Source organism: Zonotrichia albicollis, chromosome 3 (genome assembly GCF_047830755.1).
Source record: "Zonotrichia albicollis isolate bZonAlb1 chromosome 3, bZonAlb1.hap1, whole genome shotgun sequence".
Classification (NCBI taxonomy): domain Eukaryota; kingdom Metazoa; phylum Chordata; class Aves; order Passeriformes; family Passerellidae; genus Zonotrichia; species Zonotrichia albicollis.
This window is the reverse complement of record NC_133821.1, coordinates 90,130,204-90,157,353: the sequence shown is the minus strand read 5'-3', so window position 1 is coordinate 90,157,353 and position 27,150 is coordinate 90,130,204. Positions and strand designations below refer to the sequence as shown.

Genomic DNA, 27,150 nt, shown 5'->3' with positions numbered 1-27,150 from the left:
AGGAAGAATAGATCAAATGTTTTTTTCTGAGCTCAGTTAACTCCATGAGAACAGGACACAGCTGTGAGTCCCTCCAAGGCAGTACACTTGTCTGCCAAGTTAGAAGGCAATTATTCTTCATAAATCTGTCTTTTTAAATCCAGGCAGATCGATTGTCTCGTCCATCCTTTGCCTATGCAAGCACCCAGAAAGGCTCTTTTAGCACCACCTACAACCAAGCACCCCTCTGTTCAGGAGAGCCCCACCATGGAGGTGATGGAAGCCCTGGCAGCCCTGCACATTCCTTTACAATGGTGGATGTAAAGGTACGTTCATTTTGCTCACATTTTTAGTGCTTTAACCAAGAAGTTCTGGTTTTAAACATCATCCTGGCTTTAGGCATCTGACCTCTATGCAAAGAAATAGAATACTCCTAAAAATTTATTGTCTAGCTAATAGGCAGAAAAGTGTTAGAAGAAGACAGGGTGGTTTCCTTACATCCATGTCATGGTTACATCAGTGTAGAGCTTCCAGAGCTGCACTAAAATTGGCTTGCTTATAAGACAGTCATCTCCTAATAGTCCTATTTTGCCAAATCACCCAGGCTCTGAAAGTCAAAATGGCTTCTGCCCTTCCTGGTGACCTGTAATTACAGGTAGGCATCCAGCAGATCCAGTGAAAGCAAAATCTGTTGTGAGCAAAGCCTGCATAAAAATACGTGCTCATTTTGATCTGAGTAACACGCTGGTGATTGCATGGGGCTTTTTTCTTTTTTCAGAAAGAGAGAATGCTTTTCAGAATTTGCAAAGTGCATTTTGAGATTGCTCTGACTGCGGCCATTACTGCTATGGTGTGTCTTCTCTGGCTGACATTTGGCCTAAAACCCCAACAAATGCTATAAGAAAGTGAGAGGAGTTGGCATAAATTGTTCTCTCCCATGCTGCAGTGGCACAGCAATGAAAGAAAGGGTGTTCATTTTTCTTCCCTTTGAATTTTATTTTAAAGAACATATTTATATATGTATCTATACTGTTATCATGAAACAAAGCAAGGGAATGAGATGTTTGTCCTTATTAACAAGACTTCAGACAGAATCCAGCAGGAGAAGTGAGACAAGGAGAGATGAGGGGTGGGATGTGGTGTGGAACAGATTCAGCAGCAAGCCCTGGGCCAGCTGCTTGGTGGCACTGGGTATGACTGGGAAACACACCCTAATGTAAATACAGTGGAAAAGTATGTTCTTGGTATGAAAAAGTATGGGAAATTCTGCTGGCATGTAGGAAGTTTCTGATTTAACACTTTTGGCATCACAGAACTGTCCTTCAGCTCTTAGTCCCATCTCTGATCACAGTATGACCAACTTAAAAGTTAGGTGATATCGTCCACACCCTCATTTCACTGAATTTTGAAACTCTAGGATGGAGAAAACATTGCTTCCCTGGATAACACATCCAGTGCCGGACTATTGACCCTCATGATGAAAATGTCTTGCTTGATTCTCCTGCTGCATCTCTGACTTCTCTCCCTTGTCCTTTCGAGGTGTGTGTCTGTGAAGAGGTTAAACACCTTTGAGATGCTTTGTCCTTCCCTGTAACCCACCATGCTATTCAGCAGCAGGAGGCTCCTTGCCTCCAAGAAAGCACATGAAGAAATTAGGCCTGAGCCAGTATATTCATAATAGATTCTGGGAGACTGAAAGGCCATGTGAATCTCAATTTGTGAATCATTTCTGCTGCAAAAGCAGAACAAATTCACAAAAGTGAACAGCTTGGCATTGGCACTTCCAGAACAGGAATTTGAGGGGGTTTTCTTTAATCTTGATTTTGAAGAGACTTAGAGATTGACAAGGAATGATGGAAAGAGAAGAGTTAAGCAACCTGGAAGCTGAATAGCAGAAACTCTGCTCTTATTTTGACCCATCTGTAATTTGTTGTTTATATTTCAGCTCCCCAGAAATGGAGAGAAAAGCAATGAGCATTACTTTCTCAGCTCCAGAGGAGACCAGAGCAAAGCCTGCTGGTGACTTCATGGGGGCTTTGCTCCAAAAGTGCTGAGGTGTCACTGGGCTTAGACAAGAGGGCTTCCACTTTCTCCCAGCATCTCCACTGCAGTGTTGAACTACACTGTTAAACCATGAAAATGTGGAAAGCTGCAGCTGTGAATCCTCTGATAAATCACAGAGGAACAGGGCTAGAAAGAGTCACAAGGGCTCATTTAATTTTTTCTCCAGCCTCAAGGCGGGTTGTACCACTTCATAATTTCCAACCACCCCCTGTTTGACCTGTATGTAGGATGATGGAAATTTCAATGTCCCTAACTGCTGTCCTTACCTGCAGGATTTTTTTTTTCCCATGCATGCTCTGAATTTTTGCTTGCTTTGATTCAAGCTCATTGCTCCTGCTTATGGTAGACATCCATTTATGAAAACATTTTATGTAGATGGGGGATTATATTTCCCTTCAGGCTTCACATATTTAGGCTAAATCCATATTCAGTCAGCCTCTGCTCCTGGGGTGTTTTCTGCCCCTGTTTGGCAGCTGGACTCTCTGCAAGCTCCACTCCTCAACACCCAGCACATCACTCTGTCTGGTGTGGAAGAGCAATTTCCCATTGCATGGGCTCTTCTCCTGCTATATCCACACTGAAATATCTATGTTTTCAATTGTCATTCTGCCCTTTTCCTGCCCACAGCTCCCACCTGCTTTGCTTTATCCATAAGCTTACAGGCATACTTTCCATTTCGCTATCATCTGAACCCTCAGCAGATGCTCTTCCCTTTAATTGACCCTAATGTTTTCAGACACAAGGGAAAAAAACAGGATGCTTTACCTGCCACCCACTTTAGAGCCCTATAAAGCTGAGTTTCAGAGAAATGGATCTTGTTCCCCTTGGAGCAGGAGCCCCACAGCAGAGCTGGGTGCATTTTTGGCTGATCCAGTAATTCATCCTTCCTCTCTCCATTTGCTTCCTGTCAAGTCAAATAAATCCTGTACCTGCAAATGAAGGAGAGGATATCTGCTTATAGTACACACCTCTCTTGTGCACATTGAATGGCAGTGCCATATAGCAGAGCCTTTTGCTTTGGAAGACACCAATGCTTTTAGTAAATGAAGTCTCTAGAAAATCACAGCTCACCACTATGAAAAGAATCCTTGTTTGATGATGTGCTAAGGCAGTGCCCAGTAACTTTGTCCTGGTAATGAATAATGCCATAGCAGGGAGCTTGTGGGAGCAGAAGCTGACACAGGACAGACCCTCTGCCAATTCACGTGTCCTCAGTCAGGAGGTAGGACTGGAAGTGCCTGGTCCTGTGCCAAGCAGGACACTGGGCATTTAAACAGCTCCTCTATAGTAGTGATAATCTCCTTGTTGGTCTGTGAGCAGCCTGCCCCTTCTGGCTTGCATAGAACTGAATTCTCAGGTGATCTGCTGCTGTTACTAAGGAAAAGCAATAAACTCCTGCCTCTCTGTGGGTATGCTCTTTTACCAGAAAACAGCAAATAAAGGCAGAGTTGGTCTGGGGGATCCTGTGCAGAGTCTTGTGGAGATCTGTGAGATGCTGAGGGCTCTGGGATTGCATATCTGCCATAAACCAGTCACCCAACACTGGCTCCTCCAGAACTCAATTGAAACATGCCCAGTACACAGCCTGGCTGCATGTGTTAGCACACAAACCATAAAAATCCCACATCTCCCTACCCGAGAGGGATGAGTTAAATGGGCAATCCCAAAGATTCAGCATCTAACTGGGCACAGAAATGACTGGCTTTAAACTTAGGAAAATGAAAGAAAACTTCTGTGTTTGCTTGCTGATGACTCAGCTCAGGGTTAATGTTTTCAAACTTGCCATGAAAGCTATGGACTGGAAATATAACTGGTTAGGAAATTGAAGATCTGTGTGTGCAAGCAACACATTAATTCCAGCATCAGGGCCTTTGAAAAAAGCCTTCATGTGATATGGTCTGCAAAAAACCTGGGATTTTATGAACCAGTAACACAGTAGACATGGCAGTGGAAGCAATGTGCTGAATCACTGCTGAAACTCTTACAGGAAAGGGGACCCAGCCCAACAGTTTTAGGAATACACAGTAGACATGGAAGTTGAAGTAGAAGGGAAACAGGTTAAACTAGCATGTAACAAAATATTTCAGAAAATATCACTCCCTATTTACACCTGAGGCATGAATGTTAACCTGAAACAATTGTGCTCCTTTCTTTTATGCTTTCCCTACCAAGCAGTGTTACTGTAGACTTCTTCTCACTTCATCAAGTTATCTGGTAGGGGCTGCTTTCTCTCCCTGGGCTGAATCCACCTCAGGAGGAGCTGTCTGTAAGACTGTGCAATTCTGCCAAGTCTGAATTGGATCCACTATGCTCAGTTGTCCTACTAATGCATCTGTCTTGGGTCCCTGGTGCTCTCCTGGTTTGAACTATAATTATCCTAAAACTAGATTTTTCTAAATTTCATTCCCTTGTAGCTTTTTATAGTTCTGTGACTTAATTATTCAGAGCTGTAGAAGTTCTCAGCAGTGCTTTTCCATAGCTTTTATGGACATGGATGCATTTCACTCATATAGAGCAGAGAACTTCAGATGGGGACAAGGGAAAGACTTTGTCCAAATGTTAATGGTGCTGAGTTCAGCACGCTCTCCTCTGACACCATCTTCTTGAATCTTTTGAGGCACAGATAATCTCTGAGGCTAAAAGTGTCTGTATTCCCTCCCTGGCTTTTTTAGGCTTTAAAGTCTCCCTTTCCCTGTTTCAGGTTGGTGCCACCTGTAGCACTGTGGGGCAGCTGGGGCTGCTGTGAGCATGAGGAGCAGGGTGGCTGCAGAGCTGAGCACTGCCAAAAGCACCTCCACATTTTGGCTGGGGTGGGGCTGGGGTGCACTGGAGACTGGAGGACACAGGTTTCTAGCCTGGAACCAGAAGCTGGGGAGGAGAAGTCAGCAATCTCATTTTGCTGCTGAGGGACAGTGGATGTGTGTTTGGGAATGGCCAGGTTCTTGGGGACTGCAAGAGGGGTCTCTGGGATGCAGGCTGGGGAAGATGTGTCCAAATAAAGCTTTGCTTGAATTTCACTTGAGCAGGAAGTTAGTAGGAATATTTGGAGGTTATGGAGGCATCAAATCAAAGACCTATTGGGCTGCTGCTGTCACAGCTCCTCTGGCAGGCTCAGCTCGGCCTGAGCAGTCCCCAGAGCAGGTGTGGGGGGAGATGTGCCCACATGGAGGTGCTGCTCCTGCCCTTAACAGGCTCACCCCATCCTCCCAAGGAGCTACAGCCCCTTCTTTCATGGGACCCCTTCCCCTGGAAAGAGCACTCACACACTGGGGGTTTCCATCACCCAGAGCAGGGAAGGGGAAGGTCTGTGCTGCCCTGCCAGGCCCTGAGCAGGACCCTGCTTTCCCTGCACTTGGCTCTGCAGAGGCAGCACAGCAGCAGCAGCAAATGAGATTGAGCCTCTTCTGCCTCCCACATCCTCCTCTGGGTAAATGCAGAGTGTGTACTTTAATTAGTGATGATACATGAGGGAGACAGGAGATGAAGCAACATTCAAATTAAGTATCTGCAGAGCTGGTGAGAAGGTAAATATGAGCTCCTAGACCTGGGGATTTTCTTCAGTCCCTTCTTTTGCCACAACAGTTTGAGTTTTAATTCCAAAAGCAAACAAATCGTTGCTGCAACATTTTTTTCCACCAAAACGCACCTTTGAGGTCCACCTCCACAGGGCTCTGAGCTTTATGGCACTGCAGAGCCCAGGGTGGGCTGGTGGGGCTCCCACTGCAGCTGGGGCCAGGCCATTCCCAGGCACAGCATTCCATCAGTAAAGGGCTGTTGTTGTTTCCATGCTGCAAACCCACAGGGAGGGTGGGGGACTGACACCTGCACCATGCCAGCCCTCCTGCAGCACATCTCCCTTTGACAGAGCAGGTTTGGAGCTTTTCCCCAGGAGCAGAGGCTTCAGTGACTGCTAACTAGCCTGGCTCCTGTCTCCCACCCCTTTGCTCTGTCAGGGAAGCTGTGAGGATACCTCTGCCCCCAGCTCTGCATTGATTTCTGCTCCCATGATCAGGAATCCCTGCTCACAGCTGTGTCCTTTGTACCACTGCTCATCCTGGGACACCTGGACAGCTCCTGCTGCACACTGAGCATCTCTTTCCACTGTCATGGACAGGACTTCAGACTGAAACTGGGTGGGATGCTGAGCACAAATATTACACAGGTGCCAGAAGGGTAAATTAAGGCTTATTGAAGAATAAATTAACCTTGCTTTAAATTTTTTGTAAGTGCTAAACTTCCTCGGTGCCTCATATGACAGATTTTTGTTTGCTTTTGTAAGTAATAGAGTATTTTATTATTGGACAAAGCACATTTCATAGCAAAAAATGTTTCTTAAAGCATTCTGAACTGATAAACAGCAAGTATTCCCACACCCTTTGCTATGATTTCACTTTAATAATGATTTTGGTGTTTCAGTATGAGTCAGGCAACAACAGAGGAATTGCTGAAGAAATTTTGCTAAAAACCTTTCTGAAAAAAACAGTTATGAGTCAGAGGAAACACAACTGAATTTTACTGGCTCAGGACTGGCTTGGTTGAATCTGTAATTTCAGAAACCAAATTCCACATCTGGAGCTGTCTACAGTTTAGCTATTAATAGGATGTCTGTGTTTTTACTTCAATGCCACCACTGGGAGATGGGACCTGCCCTGAGGGAGGGGTGGCTGCCACCCATGGCAGGCACAGAGAACCCCACTACAACAGGAGAGCTCCTGCAGTGATGACTCAGAACAAGCAGCCTTGCTTCCAGTGGAAAAATGCATTGTCAGTCTGAAAGGAAAACATAATTAGCAAAGGCCAGAAAAGGAAGATGCTGGAAGACCCCAAAAGCTCCAGAGTCCCTACTTTTGCTTTCTGTCCTTGCCAGTGTAATTTGTTTATCTATCTTTTTGTTATCAAAAATTAAATTTTATGTGCCATTAAAGGCTGGTTGTTTCTGACAGGATACCAAAGAAAAGCAGCAGTTGTGTCATTTTTGGGAGCTCATGTGTGCAAGGGCAGAAACATGTTCTTTGCCTAGTTGAAGCCAAACTGTATATTAATTAATCAGTGCTGAAACTCTTACAGGAGAGGTGACCCAGTCCAACACTTTTAGGAATACCTCTAGTTTAGGAACTTATTGGATGCTCTTAATTATTTCTCAGTTTCTGTCAGCATAAAGGCATGTCTTTAAAACCTCTGTCAGAATAAATTTTGCTCAGATACCACCAGCATGGAGTAAATAACTGAATTTCTCTTACTTGCCTGGATATAATTTGATATGAAACACCTGGTATAATGATAATATAAAAAAATCTGGTGGTATTTGCATGGCATTTGGAGCTCAGAGGAGCTGCTGTGGCTCCAATAAACCTTGTGCCTTTGAATGCTGTCAGGAGGATCAGCTGAGCATGGCTGTACCTTGCCAGGACACCAATGGGATGGTGATAATAACACAGTGTCACACATTGTCCAGGATCCTGCTAGTGTGCTCTTTTATTGGATTATTGTCTGTTTGGAGAGGGGAAAATATCCTCTGCTTGAAGCAGATTGCCTCATGGTTTGTGTTGTGATAAAAGGTGATCAAACATCCATGGAAACTGTGAGATTTTTTTTTTAGTTGCAAAGTTGCTGCCTGTCTCTCTGTAGGTTTATTTAAAAAGTGCATGTTTTGGTAGTGCTGTGGCAAAGGCAGTGCAGGATGCTGGGCAGGGCTGGAAAGCAGCCTGTCCTGGGGAGGAGTCCTGCCCATTCCAGCAGGAGTCCCCCACCCTTGGCTGTGACATCCCCCTGGGTGAGCAGCCCCAGCTGGGGGATCTGCTGCCCTGTGCCCGCCCCAGCCTGGCCCCTGCGGCTTTGTGGGGTCCCCTGTTGGGCACTCAGCTCATGGGAAACACCCGTGGGTGTTTCGGGCCAGGGAGTGAATGTGGCTGTCTGCATGCTTGGAATTAAGTGTGGCTTTCACATTTGAAGTCAAAGCTTGAGGCAGGAGAATCAGGACATGACTGCAGGAGCATGGAGGATCTGGTGATTATCTAAATGTGTAATCAATACCCCCATTTACTTACTAGTGTGCATTTGTCAAATGTCCAACAGTGTGATTACCCTATTTCAGTACTTTCTTCAGGCATAAAGCAACCTTTCCAAAATTACTAACTTTTTTCTCATTGAAAATGTTGTTAATTAATACTTTTAGTGTCCTCCCCTGTGATTTGCTTTCTCTTAATTACCAACATGAGCAATACAAGAGTGCTCCACTGCCAGTGCCAAAATTAAACTGATTTTCTCCAAATTGCACTGACTGATCCACATGGCTGTGCCTTCAGGTACTAAGCAGGAGACCTCAATCCCATGGGAAGTGCTGCTTTATGAGGCACTCTGTTTTCACAGAACCACAAATTGATTGGGGTTGGAAGGGACCTTTAAGAGTCATCTAGCCAAACCCTCTGAAATAAGATCAATTTGATCAGGTTGCTCAGAGCCAACCTGCCCTTAAAATTTTACAGGGATGGGGCATCCACCACATCTCTGGTGGATGTGCCAGTGTCTCACCAACCTCATTGTAAAACATTTTTCATTCTGTCTAGTCTAAATATGCCCTTTTTTAGTTTAGACCCATTATCCCAAGTCTTGCTATACCAGGCCCTGCTAAAAAGTCTGCCCCCGTCTTTCTATAAGCCCACCTTAACTATGGAAATTAATGTCAATAACAAGTATTTCAGGGTGGTTTCATGCCGAGGGGAGCAGCATGAGGACATGGGTGGCCCAGCAGCAAGGTCTGAGCCCTGGATGAGAAGTGCAAGCACGGTGCCAAGTCCCTTAACCCCAGGGTGCTGGGGAAGCAGCATCCTGCTGCCAGCGCAGTGCCCTGGCTTTTGCAGGCCTCTGGAAGCTGTCCCAGAGCACGCAGGCTGGAAGGGCACCGCAGCACCATCTTGTTGGCTCCAGCATCCCATGAAGTGCTGTCAGATTTCTTTATCTTTCTCTTTTGTTCAGCCACATGGAAAAAAGTGGTCTCAGCAAAACTGAAAGTTGCTGTGGGGAAACACCAGGCTTAGAATATTATTTTTTATTGCTCTGATTGAACAAAAATACCTGGCTTTAGAAAAGCTTGGCAAGGCAAAAACTATTTTTCATTTAGACACATCAGTGGCTTTTTTCATACTTATTTTCTGACTTTTGCATTCTCCAGTTGTGTTTCAAAATAGAAAAGAGTAACAGTATTGGTACTTTCTGCTGCAGTGAAACACTTGAGTCTTCTTACTCTATTCCCCCTTTTTCAGCATAAATTTGCCATGTTCAATGACAAAGCCAGAGTTCACTCGGTTACATCTCACAGAAACGAGTTTTTCAATGGCTACTTCTCTCTGTGGGAACTCATCCATTTCAAGGGCTCTCTGTTATTTTCTGCTCAGCCAAATTAGACATGTCATTTTGTGTTTAGAAATTGCTGCTGCTGCCAGCATGAGGAAATAGCCTGGGTGGGAATGCCAAGCCCAGGTGGGAATGCCAGGGTACCACAGGCAGACACCCAAGGCCCTGTGGCTCTGCCCTGATGGTGGATGTGCTTGTGCAGAGACCCTGTGGCACAGCAGGGCTGCTGGTAGATGCAACTGGAAATAATCATGAGCAGGCTATGGAATGTAGGAAATTCCTTTTTTTTTTTTGCTAATAGATACAGCTAAAATGCCCCTGGCCCCAAATTTTGTTTGATGATGATTCCCAGCAAATATTGTAGCAAAGCCCAGAGTGAAAATCTCTAGCAAAGCACCATAGCGAGAAATGAAGCTTTTACATTTTCCTTATTTAGCAAAGTCTTTCTCTTTTTGCGTAAGAAACTTTAATATTAAAATCTTGTCTAAAACACCTAACTTTAGTGTCTGACATAGCAACTGCAGCCTGGGAGGCAAAATCAGGTCCTTTTTAGGTTTCCATGTAATAAATGGGTAGACAACAGTAAATTAAATGAAAACGTGTCAGTTTAATTCATAAATTCTTCACCTCTGTCAAGCCTAATTTTTTTTTAATATCTCCACCCTCAGTCTTTCTATTATGGGAGAGAAAAACCACGCAGCCAATTTTCCTTTATGTTGGTTTAATTGTTGCTCTTTTTGACTTTGAAAAGGATACCGAGTGTTCTCATATATGTAAATGTGCCTGATGGCTTTGGCTGTTCAAATACTGAGGCCCTCCCGTAGGCACTGGGGTATCCCTGGGGTAACCTTAATACAAATGTAGGTAGAAAGTGCATTTTTGTATTTGTCCAGCTGTGCAGGCTCACATCTGCTGTTCTCAGGCTTGCTGCCAATCATTGCAGCTCTTACCATTTATTTTTCCTCACAGGGGAAGAAAGCACCCAAGACAATCCTGCTAAGAGAAAGAAAAGCAATCATGCAAAGGTGGACTATTGACACTGTTTTTGTTACTTCCTTTTTTCATCTAGCTGGTGTTACTGGCATAGTGGTAGGCATAGTAAGTAGGCTGGAGATGAAAAACATGCAAAAATTACATTAAATATTGTGTTGTAGCTACATTCTCTGAACACTCATTTCCCCTTGCTTTATGTTATATTAGTCAAAGTAGACAAAGAGCCTTCTGAGGTAGCTAGCAGATTTCCTTCTCCTGCCTCTCCCCATCCTACAAGGTCATCTAAAATAGGCCAGGGAAGTACACTAGAAAATACTGCAGGGAACAATCTTGCTTTGACAGGAAAATTTATTGTAAAAGTCTACCTGCTCTTTTTCACTCCCCAGTTTCTGTGATCCTGAGCACTGGCAAAATCCCTTGGCATATTTGTTTGGGTAGTACATTAAATACTAGGTCTGCCTGTTCAGGTGATGCTGCTTGCCTGCACAGAAGATAAGAACCATGGATGCAGCTGGCATTTCCCAAGTTGTGTTTGCTTGGTTGGTCTGACTTGGAAATGCAAAGGAGTACAAAGAGGGGTTAAAGCTCTTAAACAAAGAGGGGGCAAAGGTTCAAGCCCCAGCATCTAGTAACAAAGATAAGAGGTTTTATAGATGAGTATCCATCAGTTTATCACTGGAATTCAAAATCTATCAAAGAAAATAATGTTCTGATAAACAATTTTTCTTATTTCCCCAAGCACCTGCCAACCAGCTTGGTTTTATCACAGGTAAATAGCACAGGCTCATGTCTCCATTATCATACTCATTTGAATTTCTTTAAAGTGATCCCTCATTAAGGGATTTCCAAAAACAAGATTAAAAGAGGATTTTAAAAAAAATTACATTGTCTTTTGAAACGTTGCTTTCTTCTTTATCAAACAAACATTGTGAGGGAGCTCAGTGATGGAGGGGGCCTCAGGGCTGCTCCTCCAGCCTCTCCTGCAGGGTTGTTCTGCACATGGCCCAGCCAGGCAGGAGCTCCTTCCCAGGCAAAGCTGCTGGCCTGAGGCTTCCCTTGGGGAGGTGCTGTGTGCTTCCAGGGCTGCAGTGGGGATGACCAGGATGCCCCAGCTCAAAGTCAGAAGAAATGCTTTTGGCTGTCACTGCTTGCAGAGGAGGCAAGTCCTGGCTCTTCTGGGAGAGGCAGATCAGAGCCAGCCTGACCCACAATAGCCTCCCCTGCCAGATGCCTGGCCATGTTTGGAACACTTTGTCACCTTCAAGGACACCACCAGCACTTTCCATCCCAACAATCATGGCAGATATCAGAAGAGCGATGGGAAAAGAGGACCTCAATCCTTAATCCTTGCCAGCATTTTCTTCCTTTGCTTTTTTGGCGCTGGGCTGGCCAGGTCAAGTCGATAAACTGCTCAAAAAAGGTAAATACCACTTTAATCTCTTCCTCCAGTTAATCATGGCAAACCACAGGAAGGCAGATAGTAACTCAAGATTAGCAATAGCCTTATGAAGCTCACATTATTACAGAAGAAATTTAAAAAGCCACACACCTCAAATACCTTAGTTTCCATCTAATCCTTTGATAATTAAACCCCAGACAGCAAAAAAAAAATCACACATTATCTTCAAATTCCATATAGTTGGAATGATGCAAATGAATCAAATTTAATCCCTCTTTGTTTCTCACTCCTAACTGTGGAAACAGAATGAAAAGCGGAAAGAAAAAATCAAACAAAAGGTGACATGCCAAAGCAGTTTTAGATTTAAGTTTGTGAAGGTCCATGCTGGGTCATCATGGGATTATTACAGATAGGCTTAGCAAACACATCCCATCAAAAGAAGAACTTTGAATAAGCCAAATATACCCAGTGGGACCAATTTTGCAAATGTTTTCACAGAATCAGAGAATCATTTAGGTTGGAAAAGACCTATAAAATCATCAGATCCAACAACTAACCTAACAGTGCCAAGCCTACCACTAAACCATGTCCTTAAGCGCTACATCTATGCATCTCTTAAATACCACCAGGAATGGTGACTGTACCACTCCACCCAGGGCCGTCATTCCAATGCTTGACAATGCTTTCTATAAATGAATTTTTCCTAACATCTAATTTAAACTTTCTCTAGCAGCTTCCCTTGAGGTTGTTTCCTCTTACTCTACCACTTATTATCCTAGAGAAGAGACTGACATCCACCTAGCTATAACCTTCCTTTCAGGAAGTGAAAAGGTCCCCCATGAACCTCCTTTTCTCCAGGCTAAACACCCCTTCTCCCTCAGCTGCTCCTCATAAGACATGTTTTCTAGATTCTTCCCCAGCTCCACTGCTCTTCTGGGAAGGGAGAAGCAGCCCTCACAAGCTGATTGTAGGAATGGATCTGCAGCCTCTTTTCATCTCAGATTGTTTGTGAGCAGTTGTCAGCTTTCTATGGCCATTTTTCTTAATTTCCCCAGGGATTTCTGTAACTCAGGAATTGATCTTTAGTAAGCATTAAGACTCTAAATCATCTGTCATCTTGGTGGTATTTCTCTGATTGGCTGTCTATGTGGAATGAACCAGCTTGCGTGCTGAAAAGCTGCAATTCTTGAAGCAAGAAGCTGGGCATAAATGATAGCAACATCTCATTTGGATCTTGTTGTGTGTTCCCCAATAGTTGTTGAATATAGAATTATTTTCAGTGTTGATGCAATTTCTTGTGGGATAATACACATACATTAGAGGGTCTGGAGAGAGCAGCAGCCACAGGCATTTCATAAGTAAGTACCCGCTGCCCGTGGAATGTCCCTGAGCCTCCCAACGCCGGCAGCTCTGACAGACACGTTCACAGCTGGGCTGAGCGGGGTTCAGAGCAGCACAGAGACCCACACAGAACACAGTGCTCACAGCTGCCAATCCCCATTGAACCTGGGCAGCCTGGAGAAGAGCTGCTGCAGCCCCAGAAATGGCTGCAGGTCTCATCTCAAAACCTGCCCGCCACAGGTCACAGGGCAGCGCCACACAGAGGGAAACCCGCTGTGGGTGACAACCACGCTGATAATGAAACTGGGCTAGAGCACCATAAACTGTTTTCTCTCACCAGACATGAGCCCTGAGGGCTGTAAATCTTGGAGGAGGCCTCAAGTAGGTACCTGTGCCATTGCTACCTATTCCTGGGCAGGGTGGTGTTGTCACCTGTGCCAGTGCCCTGGCTGGCAGAGCAGCCAGAGTGGCACAGCCGGAGCCACAGCCACATCCTCGAGTCCAGCCGTGCCTGCTGGCACAGGGAAGGCTTTGCTGGGAATGCTGGCACAGGGAAGGCTTTACTGGGAATGCTGTCACGTGGAAGGCTTTGCTGGGAAATCAAGGGCATTTCTCACATGCCTCCTGCGAGGAGAATCCAGCTTCAAGCAGGTGAAGTTGGCAGTGCTGATGGTTAGATAGAGTTTTCCATTATATATTTGGGGTTGAGTTGCTTCTAGTTTAAACTGTTCAGGTGCTTTAGTTTCCAAGTTTGTTCTTTTCCTTGGCTGACGTTTTTATTATTTTCTTTTTAAAGTGGCAGGATGGTTCAACTATTTTTGAAGGGCCTTGGAGAAAACGGTTATTGTTAAGTAACATTTTAATCTCTGTAACGTTTTCTTCTCTTTGCATCTATGTATCCAGTTTCAAGGTATTCCAGCTTTGGAGTAGTGTGATAGGTTTGGTTTCTTTGTGTATTTTTGGTTGGTTGGTTTGTTTGTTTGTTTTTTTTTTTATTTTCCCCTGTCCCTATGAAAATCTGTTGGACTTAATGCAAAGATAAGCTTTGAAAAACTGCTTTGATGGTTTTGAATTTTTTCTGTTTGTTCCTCCCCCTCCCCCGTTTTGTCACTTAGATCTTTTAGTATCTTTTACCCAGTGTGGCCTTGATTTCAGCTCTATTCAGTTCTTATCTCAAGACAGCACTGAAGGTGCTTGTGGAGAATCCTATAAGGGGAGGCAGAGTGAAAGCTACCGATAAGGCACAGTGACAACTACATTAAATTCTCCATATATTTTTGACTTTAAAATGTGCTGGGCATGAGCTTGGAGGGGGCAGGTGGGGAGGAACATCCTAACAGGAAGATTCACTTTGTGCTACATGCCGTATTTCTGAGCAATGCTTCCAATCACCTCCCTCGGGAAGCAGATTAGCATCAATCCCTAAATCCCCTCCATTTTGTGATGGGGTACGGGGAGAGGCTCTGCAAGTTCATGTCTCGCACAGAACAGTGAGAGAAGGGTGGGCGCCTGTCTCCAGCGATAGGGACGGCACCCGTCCGGACTCAGCCGACGGCACCAAGCTCACCTGTGCCGCTCCCCACTCTGACACGGGACGGGGGCACGGCGGCGGCAGGGGGCTTGGCTTGTCCCATTGCTCTGTTCCGAGGGAAGCCTGGGGTCCGTGTGCTGGGAAGGGGCTGCCCTCGCTTCCAGCAGCCGCTCCAAGCGGCTCCCACTGCCGCGGTCCCCCCTCCGTCCCCGCGCACCCAGGGGAGGCACTGGGCACCTTCAGCCGCTCTACGGGATACGTGCAGGGCCCGGGGCGAGCTGGGGCCGCGGGAGAGGTCCCTGTCCGCCGTTCCCTTGTTTGTTTTAGGGGTAAAAAAAAAAAAAAGGAAATAAAAGAAAAAAAGTGAGGTGGTGAAACCCTCCAACATCATAAATCAGAACTTTTCCCGCGCCGCTCCCGGTGTCCGCGGTGCCGGTGGAGCCGGCAGCGAGCTCCAGCGGGGCGGGCGCAGCTCCCCGCGGGCGCGCAGCCCCCCTCTCCGCGCTGCCCCCCCGGCCCCGCACTTCCTGCCCGCGGCGGGGCCCCGCAGGGCGGGCAGGGCGATACCAAGTGTCCGGCGGGCGGGAGCGGCGGCGGCGGGCGGCCCCAGCGCGGGGCCGGGCGCTGCGCACGCCGCGGGGCGGCCGCGGAGCGGCGGTGCGGTGCGGTGCGGTGCGGTGCGCTCCGCCCCCCGGCGCGCCCGCTGCCCCGCCGGGGAAGTTGCGCTCCGTCCCTCGCTCTCCCTGGTCCCTCGGCGACGGCTCCTTCCTCCCCCTCCCTCCCTCCAATGCGCCTCCCGCTCATTTCCTCTTTTCCTCCCCGCTCGCCGCCGCTCCGCAGGCGCGCGGCTCGCCCGGGCGCCGCCGCGGAGTTGTAGCTCCCAGGAAGCCGCCGCGCCCCCGCGCAGCCGCCGCCGCCGCTTCCAGGCCGCCCCGGGACCCCGCACCGCCAGCCGGGTAAGCAGCCGGGGCTGCTCCGCCGCTGCCCGCGGAGCGGCGCGGAAACTTCGGCGGGGCTGCGGGAGGTCTGCGTGCTCTCTCCTGCCGCGGGGACTGTCGGAGAGCGAAGCTGGAGGGAAGGGGGAGATCCCTGGCTTTTGGCGGGGGTATTTTCGGGGAGAGAAGGCTCAGAACGTCCTGCCGGGATTGTGGGCGCGGGGCGCTCCGCGCTTCTCTCACATCCCCGCGGGCGCGGAGCGGGGCGGCTGCTCCCTTCGCCGCCCGGAGATGCGGAGCGGATCCCGGCGCCCTCTTCGCGCCCGGGGGATGCGAGCGGATCCCCCTCGGCAGCCGCGGGGCTGCGGTGTCAGCGCTCGCCTCGCCCCGAGCGGAGGGAATTGCCAGCGTTTCCCCTGCCCTTAAAAAACCCCAAGCCGTGTGTGTCTGTGTCCTTGCACGCCTGTGGGTGTACGGATATCTGTACATCTGTGTGTGCACATCCCCGTGCAGCCCGCGTGTGTGCTCGGCTGTGTGAGAGCCTCCCCGATGGTGAGGGGCGTTTCGCAGCGCTGCTTTATGGTGGTTAATGGTTTACCCGGAGAAGTTCCCGACGCATGAATGTTGCAGGGCCCTTTGAGTCAACTCCTACAGACCCGGACTTCCTATTGCCAACCTTCCCAATCGGCCTTTTAAAAATGCTGGCGTTTGCCTCCGGTGAGTTTGCTTTTTTGTCCGTCTCCTCGCCTGAGAGATGTTTGGGGCTGTGCTGGAGGCCGGATGGCTGCGGCCAAGGTCACCCCAGTTCCCTGGAATCCGGGCAAGGGGGGACACCCCGCTGCTGTGAGGTTGTGGCAGCAAAGGCATCTGCCAGCCGTGGTTTGCATCAGGCTGCTGGGGGACCTGCTGGAGCACATGGCTCCAGCACACACTGCCAGCTGCCGAAGTAGGGAGAATTGCAAGAAATAAGAAATAAAACAAGGCAAGTGTGTTTACAAGAAAGTTTCTATGTAAATGAGTTTCTGCTCGGTTTGGGAAAAGGTCATCTAATGCATTGTCAGGAACGAAAGGTTTGCTGAGAAAAACAGCTGGGTGCTCAGTAGGTCTGTGTCTCCAGCTCATGGCTGGGTGATTTATACCTATGTGACAAAATCCTGAGCTTTTTCCCTGGAATACTTGTAGTCAAGCACCATAGCAGAGCAATGTTCTGTAATCCCATTCTCAAATAAAAATCTGATAGGAAGATCAGATTTTCTCTGTGGGAGGAAGAAAGGAGGAAACAATCACTCCCTCCCCAAAATATTTTCTGTTTTTCCTAATGGGAGCTATTTGTCATAATTTTAGGTTCAAAAGCTCTTCTAGCCTGAGATGAAATTTGAGCAGAGGCTGGGGGTCTGTTTCAGCTGCCACTGCTATCATGCTGTCGATGCTGGAGTCCACCAGCATTGCTGGGTGCTTTGAGCCAGGGAGCAGAGCCAGGAGGAGCCTCAGTGCTTGTTCCAGGGCCGAGCATCTGCCTCGCTCCTGACCCCTCAGCTCTTCTCAGGTGCTTGGATTGGGGACCCTTTGATTCAGGTGAATGGATCTTGGAGCTGAGTGTGTTCACCTGCATGTAGTGTAGCGGGGCTTGGGGAACAAGGTAGATCATCTCACATTTTCCTTAGGTTCGGTGAGGAGGTGCTGGCCAGCCAGCATCACCTTGTCCTCACACCTATTCTCTGCATTTCTTTGCTTCTTGCCTTTCTCTGTGTAGAGGTGGAAGTGCAGGAAACTGTGAGGGGAAAAAAATGGGTGCCACCGTGAGTGGCTGTTGCAACACTGTCAGGAGCTCTGCTGAGGAGTCAGCTCTGCTGGCAAAAAGAGTGCTTTTGTTGGCATAGCTTAGTCCGTTCAGGGAATAGCTACAGTGCTGGAGTGGGGTTTGCTCTTGCAGCTGGCTGCTTGCACCGGCAGGAACTTGTGTAGACAAACCTTTCTAGCTCTCAGATGAGGCTGCCACTCTGCCGGTGCGGGCGATACTTGGCTCGCTGCATGCCGCAGCTGGCACTGTGGTGCCCCCATTCTACCACCCGAGCTCATGGCCATGGAAGTAACATGGGCAGTTGTTGGGAGATGGCGATAGAGATTAATTTGTGGCCTAAACAACATTAAACTTGGATTATGACTCCACAAAAAAAAAAAAAAAAAAAAAAGATAAAAAAACAGAAAAAAAGAAAGCATGTAATCTGGGTTTAGAAATGTTGCAATTAAAAATCCACATGTGACGTGATTTTTTTTTTTTTTACAAGCAAGGCAACATTCTTCTGAGTGTTGATTAATTTGACACGGGGGAGACAAGAATCCTGGTAGACCAAGGAGGCAGTGTGGATTAAAATTCGATATCATTGGGATTTTTACTTCCTTTCAGTGATGTGAAACTGTAAGCAATGATGTTGTGCTGTTTGCATGTGCAAGATGCACTGATACTCATGGGAAGAGGATCTCACACTTTTCCAAAGAATGCTGGAATTTCCTTCAAGCATGACTTTTAGGTCAGATTCAGGAAAAAATGCAATGTGTTTTCCATTTCATGGAAGAAATATGGACTCTTCTTTTTAAATGTTTTCTGTCATATTTTTTGTTCATTATCTGTATTAGAAAATTGTTTGTGTCCAGCATCTGCATCTTCATTGAGCTTAACTTGGATACAAGTTAAATTTCTTTTAGCAAGAGGTTTAGCTTACATTGTGTTAACCGTGTTACTGTACTGTGTGTGATCCTACCCATGGATAATGAAAGGATTTGCTTTTGCAAAGTTTTTGAAGTTTAGCTTTAATGAACAGAAATTATTTTTCAATCAGTGCTTAAAATTTCCATTGTTCCAATAACCCTCTCCCAGCCGGAGAGTATAAGCAATGCAAACAGTTATCTTCACTACATCAGTCTTTTGTTGCATAAAAGGTTCCACAAGTCGGTTTTGTTTTGCTAACCTGCTAATTAACCCACTGATTTCTGCATTTCTCGACTTACCCAGATAGATATCCTCTGCCTGTTGTCATGCTCTGCTGGCAGAGGAATTGTGAATCCTTGAACAGTGGGGGCGGATGCTCCATGAGGAGTTCCTTACTTTACCTCTTGGAGTCTTTCAGTGGATAGGAGAGAATTTTCATCTGACTCTCCTGGAAATGTGACCTTTCTGGAAGTCTGGTGTTGCTTAATGACTGGGAGACCCACAGGGTCGGCCACAGGATGAATTATGCATTCTCCTGCTCTGATTGTGCTGGAATTAGAAGGCAGGAGCTGAGGGGGGGAGGGCAGATCAGTCTCATAGTCTAAGAAGTATCGCAGTTTTTCTGAATTGTACTGCATGAAAGATGCCTTTATTATTATTATTATTGTTAAGAAATGCTGCTTATCATTTGCACAGTAGGTTTGTAGATACCTGTGAATGACCAGTGTGAAAGAAATGGCAGTGCTACTTGGGTTGTTTCTGTGTTTCTTGTCCTGCAGGTGTGTATCTTTTTAAATTCAAAAAGAGTAGCAAGTAATTTAAGGAATTCTCCCTGGTGATCAATGTGGAAACACATGCCAAGCAGCATTCTGTTCAAAAGATGCCATCTACAACCTGGCCAGCCTTTTTCTTCCCTTGCATGCAATGTCTTTCCCAGTGATTGAGCTGTCTGTCTGAAGGGGCTCAATCTACTTGAAAAAGCAGCAAGAAAACTTAGACATAGCTGTAGTTGCATGCACTTCAGGGATCAGCCTCTGAGAGCTTCTGCCAGCTTTTTTGGTGACTCCTTCAAATATGTTCTGTTTTTTCTTTTTCTGCCCTCTGTTTTTAAAGGAAATCAGGCTGTCTGATGGGGAAGAGTGCAGCTGCATAATTGCATGTTTAACAGCTCGGGGCGGGGGGGGGAAAAAAGAAGGATGCTTGCTAGTATTTCAGTTGCTGTAAACTTAATGCATTCAGAGAGGTGTTTAAGCTGATGGTATCCCTTTAAATATCCACTTAGGTTGGAAAACGCTGGATTGGTGACAGAGACTTCAAGGGTGGAAGGCATGGCTTGCACCTACAGAGATACTTGCTGAAAAACAGGCGTACTGAGATCCTGATATGTTTGCCAAGAGCAACAGCTAAACTTGGGCAGCTGGTTTAGCAATTAAATAATGTTTTTGTTTTGGACAATGGGTTTATCGTAATGAATTAGCCGGTGGACTAGTCAGAGTGGCAGAGGGGTTTGTTTTTGATTCCCCAACCATGCAGCATACCTGCTTTGGGCACGTTCTTCCCAGCAATGGAAGTGCAAGAAGCATTTCACACGAATTGTCTGGGAGTGGGAGCGTGTACTTGTGTAAACTTGTGTGTAAACTCCAGATTCTTGTAATCTGCTGAAAATAAAAACGTGATGGATGGTATAGCTTGGGCATGGAATAAGGAAATACACGGTGCCTTGTGCCTAGAAGTTGGCGTGTGGCTCATGCGAAGTCATTTTAGAATAGTCGGGGGCGGCGGAGGGAGGAGGGAGGAAAAGAAATGCCTTCAGGGGGCTGGGAGCCAGGCGTGGGCGTGCTGCAGGCCGGCCTCGCCAGCCTTCCCCGCCACTCCTCATTCACCTCTGCTCCGCACAGCCTGGCCTGGCTCTGCAGGAAGGAGCTTCTCCTTGCTTGGAGGTAGCAGGAGTTTTTTTCAGGTTTCTTTTTTTCTTTCAAAAGGGCATTATGCGCAGGATGCTCTGTTCTTGGCAGCTCGCCCACTGTGTCAGGGCAGAAAGCTCACTGGTTTGGTCACAATGCAGATAGCCACTGTCAAAGCCAGTTAGCATAGGCAGGGCATCCTTTTCTTTTTCTCTTAAATAAAGCTATTTTTATTTTTTTTAGCAGACAAATTTAGTTTCTCCAAACACAATCACTTTTTCTTTCTTAAAACTTATCTGGGGAAAATTTCTTTGCAGGGCAGTTGGGGGTTGCTGGCTGGAAGCTGCCAGTGTGTGAGAGGAGAGTGGGAGTTCCATGGGAAGATGTTGTGGATGCATAACCATTAGCACCGACTTGGGTTATGAAATGTGTGTTCAAAAAATAAAAGCAACCAAACATTGCAGTGCTTGGGAAAGGCCTAGAAGCAACAGCTCTTCAGTCTGTTAGAAGACACTTGAAAATCCTGTATCTCCCTTGCCAGAGCTGGAGGGAAGGCAGCAGCTTGAAGCCACGGCTTGGGAGCAGGGGCCTGGCGGGAGCTGCCTGGCCAGTGCGTGTCACAGGCAGCTGCCTTTCATCATCTGCAGGGTGATCAAAGCACTGTCCTGGAACAAGCTGGGCTTTCTGCTTTTCCTTCCAGCTTCCATCCAATTCCAGGTTCTTTTTCAACAGTCAGTACCCCTGTGTCTTGTGTCTTCTCTCTGATCTCCCCTCCGTGGTGTCCACTCTCCTAAAGCTCTTGTACTGAGAGAGCTGGAGTCACTGTACAAGGACAGGGGGGGAAGAAAGTGGGATCAGTGTAAAGCCCTCCATGTTTAGTCACCACAATTTTTGCTGGGCTGGGTTTTATTGCTCTTGAGCTCATGTATGTCAGCTTTGCTTCACAGAGGTTCTGGGAGGCTTTCCAGAAAATGGGTGCTCCTGTGTGTAAGAGTTTATTAAAGGAGGCACTTATGCCAAATAAAACGTGGGTTGAAAACACAGATGTTTGACAGTAGTGGAATCACATGTGTTTCTGAAAGTCAGAACCATTTAAATGGGAATGAGCACATGCTTGTGTCAGCCTCTCTAGTGGCTTTGTGCAATGAACCCTGGATGGTTGCATCCATGGGGAGGATGACAGACCAAGACCACCCCTGATGTAAGAAGCCTGATTTCCCCAAATCCCATGGGAAATTATTTCCCTTGGCTTATGCTTGACGTGAAGCAAACTGGCTGAAATCAGTTTGGGAGACCTTTTAATTTCAGGTGGCTCCCCTGCTCATCACTGGGTACTGCACTCTCAGAGATGACTGAAGCCCCTTCTCTGGATGTCAGGAATTTGGTCACTGCATCTGCCTGTCCCCACAAGGAGTACAGTGTGAGCCTGAGGTGCTGTGATCCTCTGTGCCAGGCTCATCCCAGGAGCAGCAGCTCTGCCAGGACAGTCAGGGTTTCTTCTAGGGTTATCAAAAGATGCATCAAAAGATAATTTTTTAAATGGAAATTAGATTTCATTCCAGCTGAGGGTAATTGAAGCGGTGGTAATGGTCTGAAAGTAAATGAGATTCAGCTCTGTAGACTGCAGCCACAACTTTCTGTTCTGCTGGTGTCACGCTTCTTAAAATGGCATTCATTCTTAAATCTGGCCCTAAAGCTCTGTTACAAGGAGACAGGAAAAGATCACGCTTTAATTAATTCTCTAGCCCTCATCTCCCATTTCCTTAAAGATTCCCTGAACCTGCAGGCTGAATTTCCCAGCCAGGTTTGTTCCCAAGGGAAGCCTCCTGACCTGGTGGGATTTGCAAGGGAGCAAAGAATCCGTCTTGTCCTGTTCAGATGGAGCAGCACTCCAATGAGTTTCAGCCTGAATAATCTGTGACTCCAGCAATGCTTCTTTACCAGTCACAAAGAATAGAGGAATCTTTGTGGGGGAAATTCCATTGCTGACAGCTGCTGAGGTACCACTGGACTGTCCAGCATGGAGGATGGATGCAATTGCTGAGCGTCTCATGGGGGGGATCTCCCTGTCTCTCTTCTGACAAAATGTCTTGGTGCACATGGGGTTTGCCAGATCTGGTCTGTTCAGTCACACCAACTGTGATTTCTCTTCTCTCAGGTTTCCTGGTGTTTTTCATGGCCCCCGTGTCTTTCATGGCCCCTGCTGGGGGCTGGTGGCAGGCTGTTCACATGGTGCGTGCTGTAGCTTCCCAGAAATCCTGTCCCTTAAGTAAGACACGCTGTTCTGAACTGATAGCACCAGAAACAGCTGAATTTACTGAGTGCTTGCTTTTATGGGTGTAATTCAGAAGGCACGGTTTGGAAATGAAGGTGCACTTGCCATTTTCAGAGCTCTTATTTGTTGCTGGACACATTCAAAGATGATCTTCCTCAGATTTGGCTGAGCCATCACCTTCTGAGCACTGGGGCTTCACAGCCAGGTGTTGGTTAGCCCCATTTGTGTTGGGACATTTTGAATTCACTGTGCTGAGCTTTGTTTTCAGATGTTTGATGCCCACTGCTGGTGCTGGGGTCTTCTATGTATCACTAATGGGTTTGATGGCTTTTTATGCTTGGTGAGGAGACATGTTTCCAACAAAAACTTCTGCACTGCTTGCTCAGTTCCAGGAAAGCATTGCAAAAACATTGTGGTAGAAGTTTTGGTATCCTTAAGGTGTATGTATGCATGCAAAAGTCTAGGCTGACTATTGAATATTAATGGCTTCTCAGGGGTTTGTGAGAAGTGTGCCTTGAGGTGGAGTAGCCTTAGATGGAAAGACGGAAAGACAGGCTGTGGTGTGTGAGTACCACGAGGGGTTTAATGCTGTGCCAGCACACTCCCTGTGTCCTGCCCAGTGTTCAGATGCAGTGGGGCCTGAGGAAGGTGTGCAGGTGCTGGGGCAGAGTAGTGCCACAGGCTGAGCCACTCAAGGCCAGCCACCACTGCCATGTCTCTCTGTGACAGTGACATCCCTGTGCCAGGTTCCGTGGCTCTGGCCGCAGCCTGTGGCTGCTGTGCTGGGGGGCTTGCAGGTGCCAGTTCGTCACTGCTTGTCTCCTCGCCTCCCCCATCTCACCCTGCTGCCCACATCAAGCCATGGAGATGCCAGGCTCCTGCTCATGATATCAGCCTCCATTTAAAGCCATTTCTTAACTGGTAGTCAGAAGTGGATGAAAGGAGAGGGAAAAATCCCTGGCTGGAATAGCAATGGTGACAGGTCTCAAAGACGTCAAGGTGGTCACTGTCAGACTTCTCCAGGAGCCTGGCTTCTTGCAGGTCCTGGCTCCCACCAAGCAAAAAGACAAGGGGACTTCCAGCATGGTTGCCCTGGTGTCCCTGTGGCTCCTGAGGAGGAGTTTGCCCAGATGTGTTCCAGAGAGCCCCACCTGCACGTGCCCTGGCTGTGCAGGGACAGGCTGTGCCAAGGTGAATTGTGCGCTGCAGGAGGGCTGCCTGTGAGGAAGGGACAGCCTGTCCTGGCAGAGCAGGGAAGACCCTCAGCTTAGAGAAATCTTTGTCACCTGAGGTTGATATTTTACAGCCTCTGAAACTGCAATTGATGTGTGCTGGAAGTTTTGCACTAAACATTGCTTTTCCAGCTCTGTGGAGGTTAACAAGACACTGGTGCATCTGGTTTTTGCTTCCCTTCCAAGATGGTTTTCCCCTTATAAAGATGAGAGTGTGTAGATTTTTTTAAATTAATAAATGATTTGCCCAGGAGCACTGGTTTGTGATAAACTTAATTTAAATGCAGCTGCATATTCTGTAGCTGGAGTGTGGTTTTGTGTACCATAAAAGAGCCTCAATATGCAGAGAGGATTAAGGTTATGTGAGGCACCTTGGCTCTGGCATAACTGCTTATATCACTAGAATTTGGGGTTTGAATTAATTCAGGTTTCATTCAGTCCTTGGAAAATTTTTGAACTATTTCAACTATTGATCTCTTTTGTCCCTCCATCTGGTATCTTAGCTAGTATAAATTAGTCTGCTGTAATAAAAGGCAGTTGACATTAGGTCCTGTGTAGCTGCTTAGCAAATCTTATTTTAGCAGATACCTCCCTTCCTGTGACCTTCCTCATTCATTCTATCACTCCCAAATCTTTATTGTGTAACTTGAACGTAATGTTTAGTTTAGAGCATCCTGTGAAGCAGGGAAATGCAACTCAAAAAGGGGCTAAAAAGGGGAAGAGAGAAACTTCCTGGCCAATGAATGTGTAATTGCACAATTTAGTTAATTGTATTGGAAAAAAGTTTAAGAGGAAATAGGATAAATAACTGGCACTGCTCTCTCCCCAGCTGTCTGTACTGTGTTTAGATGAAGGCTGATTGCTAGAGTGCAAGTCAGACCAGGCAGTATGTGGCATTTGTCAACAGTCTTCTTGGGGAAAAAACCCCAACATCTAAGCAGATCTGTGATTCAGTAAGGCAAGTCAGGAGGGACGGGAGCCAAAACTGACATATAATGCAGAAATGCAACCTGGAAATTTGGGTTGGGGGAATTCCTTCTGCCTTCACTGAGATGAATGTGTGGTGGAGTACCCATGATATGTTTCATGAAAGGCATGCAGGTTTCTCCTTTGCACAAGCTTCTTCTGGCTCCTGTTGATTTCCCTGCTGTTTCCCTGAACCTGGCAGGGATCACTGCTTGTTATGATAACATCAGTCAGAGATAAGACTCTTGTACAGAAGGCTTCAGGCTGTCAATGGTTTAACCACCAGTTGCAGCTGTGTTCAATAAATAAACCCTTGGGAATTCTCAGAATGGGGGTTTTGGAGGTGTGGAACAGTTAGTCACTGCAGACCTAAGGTACTAATGCAGGTCCTGCCATTTTGGAGTCTGCTCCAAGCGTTGCTGTTCTATAAGGAGAGCTCCAGCAGAGCAGATGTGCAATGAACATATATAGGGCAGCATGGAGCATTTTCTAAAATCCCACAGGAAAAATCTAAGGCAATAGATGTGTTCATTTGGTAGGATTTCTGTGACTTCTGTGAGCCCCCCTCTGATGTCTCACAGCTAAGGCATGGTGTTCCTGCTTGGGCAGGAGTGTAAGTCACAGCCTTCCAGAGAAGGATGTGGGTCTCTTACTCACTTGGAGAGTTTCATTTAAGCTCCCAGGTGAATATCTGGTGCTCTCAAGGACTTGTTGACTTACCTGATAGACCGATTGCCAAGGGAAACTGAAGGAAAGCAGGGCAGAGATTATACCACCAGCCCTGCCACACCCAGCAGACCCACTCTCCTTTGTTTTAAGCTGCATTTTTATTTGTTTGGTTTGAGTTTTCTGTTTGTTTGTTTTGGTTTTTTGTTTGGTTTTTTGTGGAATTAAATTGTTTTGGGTTTTGTTTGGTTTTTTGATGGTACAATAAGGGGTAATGGTTTTAAACAGAAGGAAGGTTGCTTTAGCCTAGATGGAAGGAACAAGTCTTTTACTGTGGGAGTGGTGAATCATGGACACAGGTTGCTCAGAGAGGTGATTGATGGCCCATCCCTGGGAACATTCATGGTGACATTGGAAGGCATTCTGAGCAACTTGATCTAGTTGAAGATGTCCCTGCTCATTGCAGGGCTGTTGGGCTCTATCACCTTTAAAGGTGCATCCCAAGCCAAACTGTTCTATGATTCTACCTCCACAATTCTTTGGGTTTTTTTCCCGGCTGAGGTATGGGCCTGGCTTTGCATTTCACTTCACTGTTGCAGGTTAAATTCACCAAGCAGTGTCAGGGTGGCTTTGTGAACAAATGTAAGTACCAGTGATACAGCAACAGGCTTCAGGTTGCAAAAATTTATGTTGGAAGGTTGTCTAAGTAAACTGCAGAAGGGAAGCCCTGGAGGCAGAGAGCTGGCAGGAATTGGACACCTGCTAAAAATGCAGGCTGCTTTACAGCATGTGAAATCAAAGCAGCATTGGGAACTTGTTAAAGCTGTTCAGCCAATAGGTGTAGAAGGTGTTCCAAATAAGCAATACATGGCCTCCAAAGAATGTTTTGAACACCTCCCTGTTGCTATTTCCTGATACTGTCAGTGCCTGGGGTTTCCTCCATGCTCTGGCATTCTTACTATTATTGTAGGTACTGAGGGTGTTGCAAGCACATTGCTTAGGTGAAATGGTAATGGGAGAGGTGCCCCTAGAGGAATCTGAGGCAGAAAAAGGAGGGCAGCTGTGGACACAGCATCAATCTCTCTCAGCAGTACCAGCCTCTCAGGTGATGCACAGTCCAAGGTGTTTCTGCACTGCAGCCACATCAGGGTATTGAGAAGAACACTTTTACATTAGCCAGTGTCTGTTTCCCTAAGTGTAGCGCCCTGGAGGTCAGGAAGGGCTGCAAAACCTGCCCAGGAGCCTGCACTGGGCTGTCATGGTGTCTGGGCTCTCTTAAGTCAGGTTGGCAGTGCTCCTTTGGTGGCCAGAGTGAACTGACCAACAGCTCTGCTGGAATGTGGGGGCCTTGGGGCCTCTGTTTCTGCCAGGGAGTTTGTTTCCTGGCATTGTGGGCTGAATCATATGTGGAGATGGGCTCCAGGCATGGTGGTTTATGGGCCTGGTGTGAGAGATGGGGAGGAGAAGGGGGTGAGACCTGAGTGGCAAGAGACTGTGCATTAGAAGAAGAGGTCAGTGGGCACTCTGCAGAGCAGCTGGTCAGCAGCACCAACTGCTGGCTGGCATGGCTGCATGTGCTGTCTGGGTGCATCCACAGGCATGTGCAGAAGTGAACAACCAAAGCTGAGGTGCAGTGCTGGGAGATGAGTGAGCTGGCTGGGGGGCACTGGAGGAAAGTTAGAATAGAATAGAACAGCTCAGCTGTAAAGATCCTGCAATGACCATTGAGCCCAATTGCAAAGCTGCAGGACAATTAGTTCTTGCCTGTCCCTGGAGTATTGCTGCCCATACCTGAAGGGAAT

General features: G+C 47.0%; 1 protein-coding gene across 4 annotated transcripts in view; it reads left to right on the top strand.

Moving 5' to 3' along the window:
- Positions 1-211: 211 nt before the first annotated feature.
- Positions 212-27,150, top strand: part of HPCAL1 (hippocalcin like 1) — a 79,900-nt gene continuing 52,961 nt past the window's right edge. Inside the window, exon 1 of one of the 4 annotated variants that reach the window (XM_005487201.2) lies at positions 212-305. The gene's annotated coding sequence lies outside the window, so the exon portion shown is untranslated. Of the gene's footprint in view, positions 306-15,256; positions 15,617-16,160; positions 16,313-27,150 lie in introns of those variants that run through there. The other 3 variants (XM_074538110.1, XM_074538107.1, XM_074538109.1) reach the window with 3 other exon arrangements.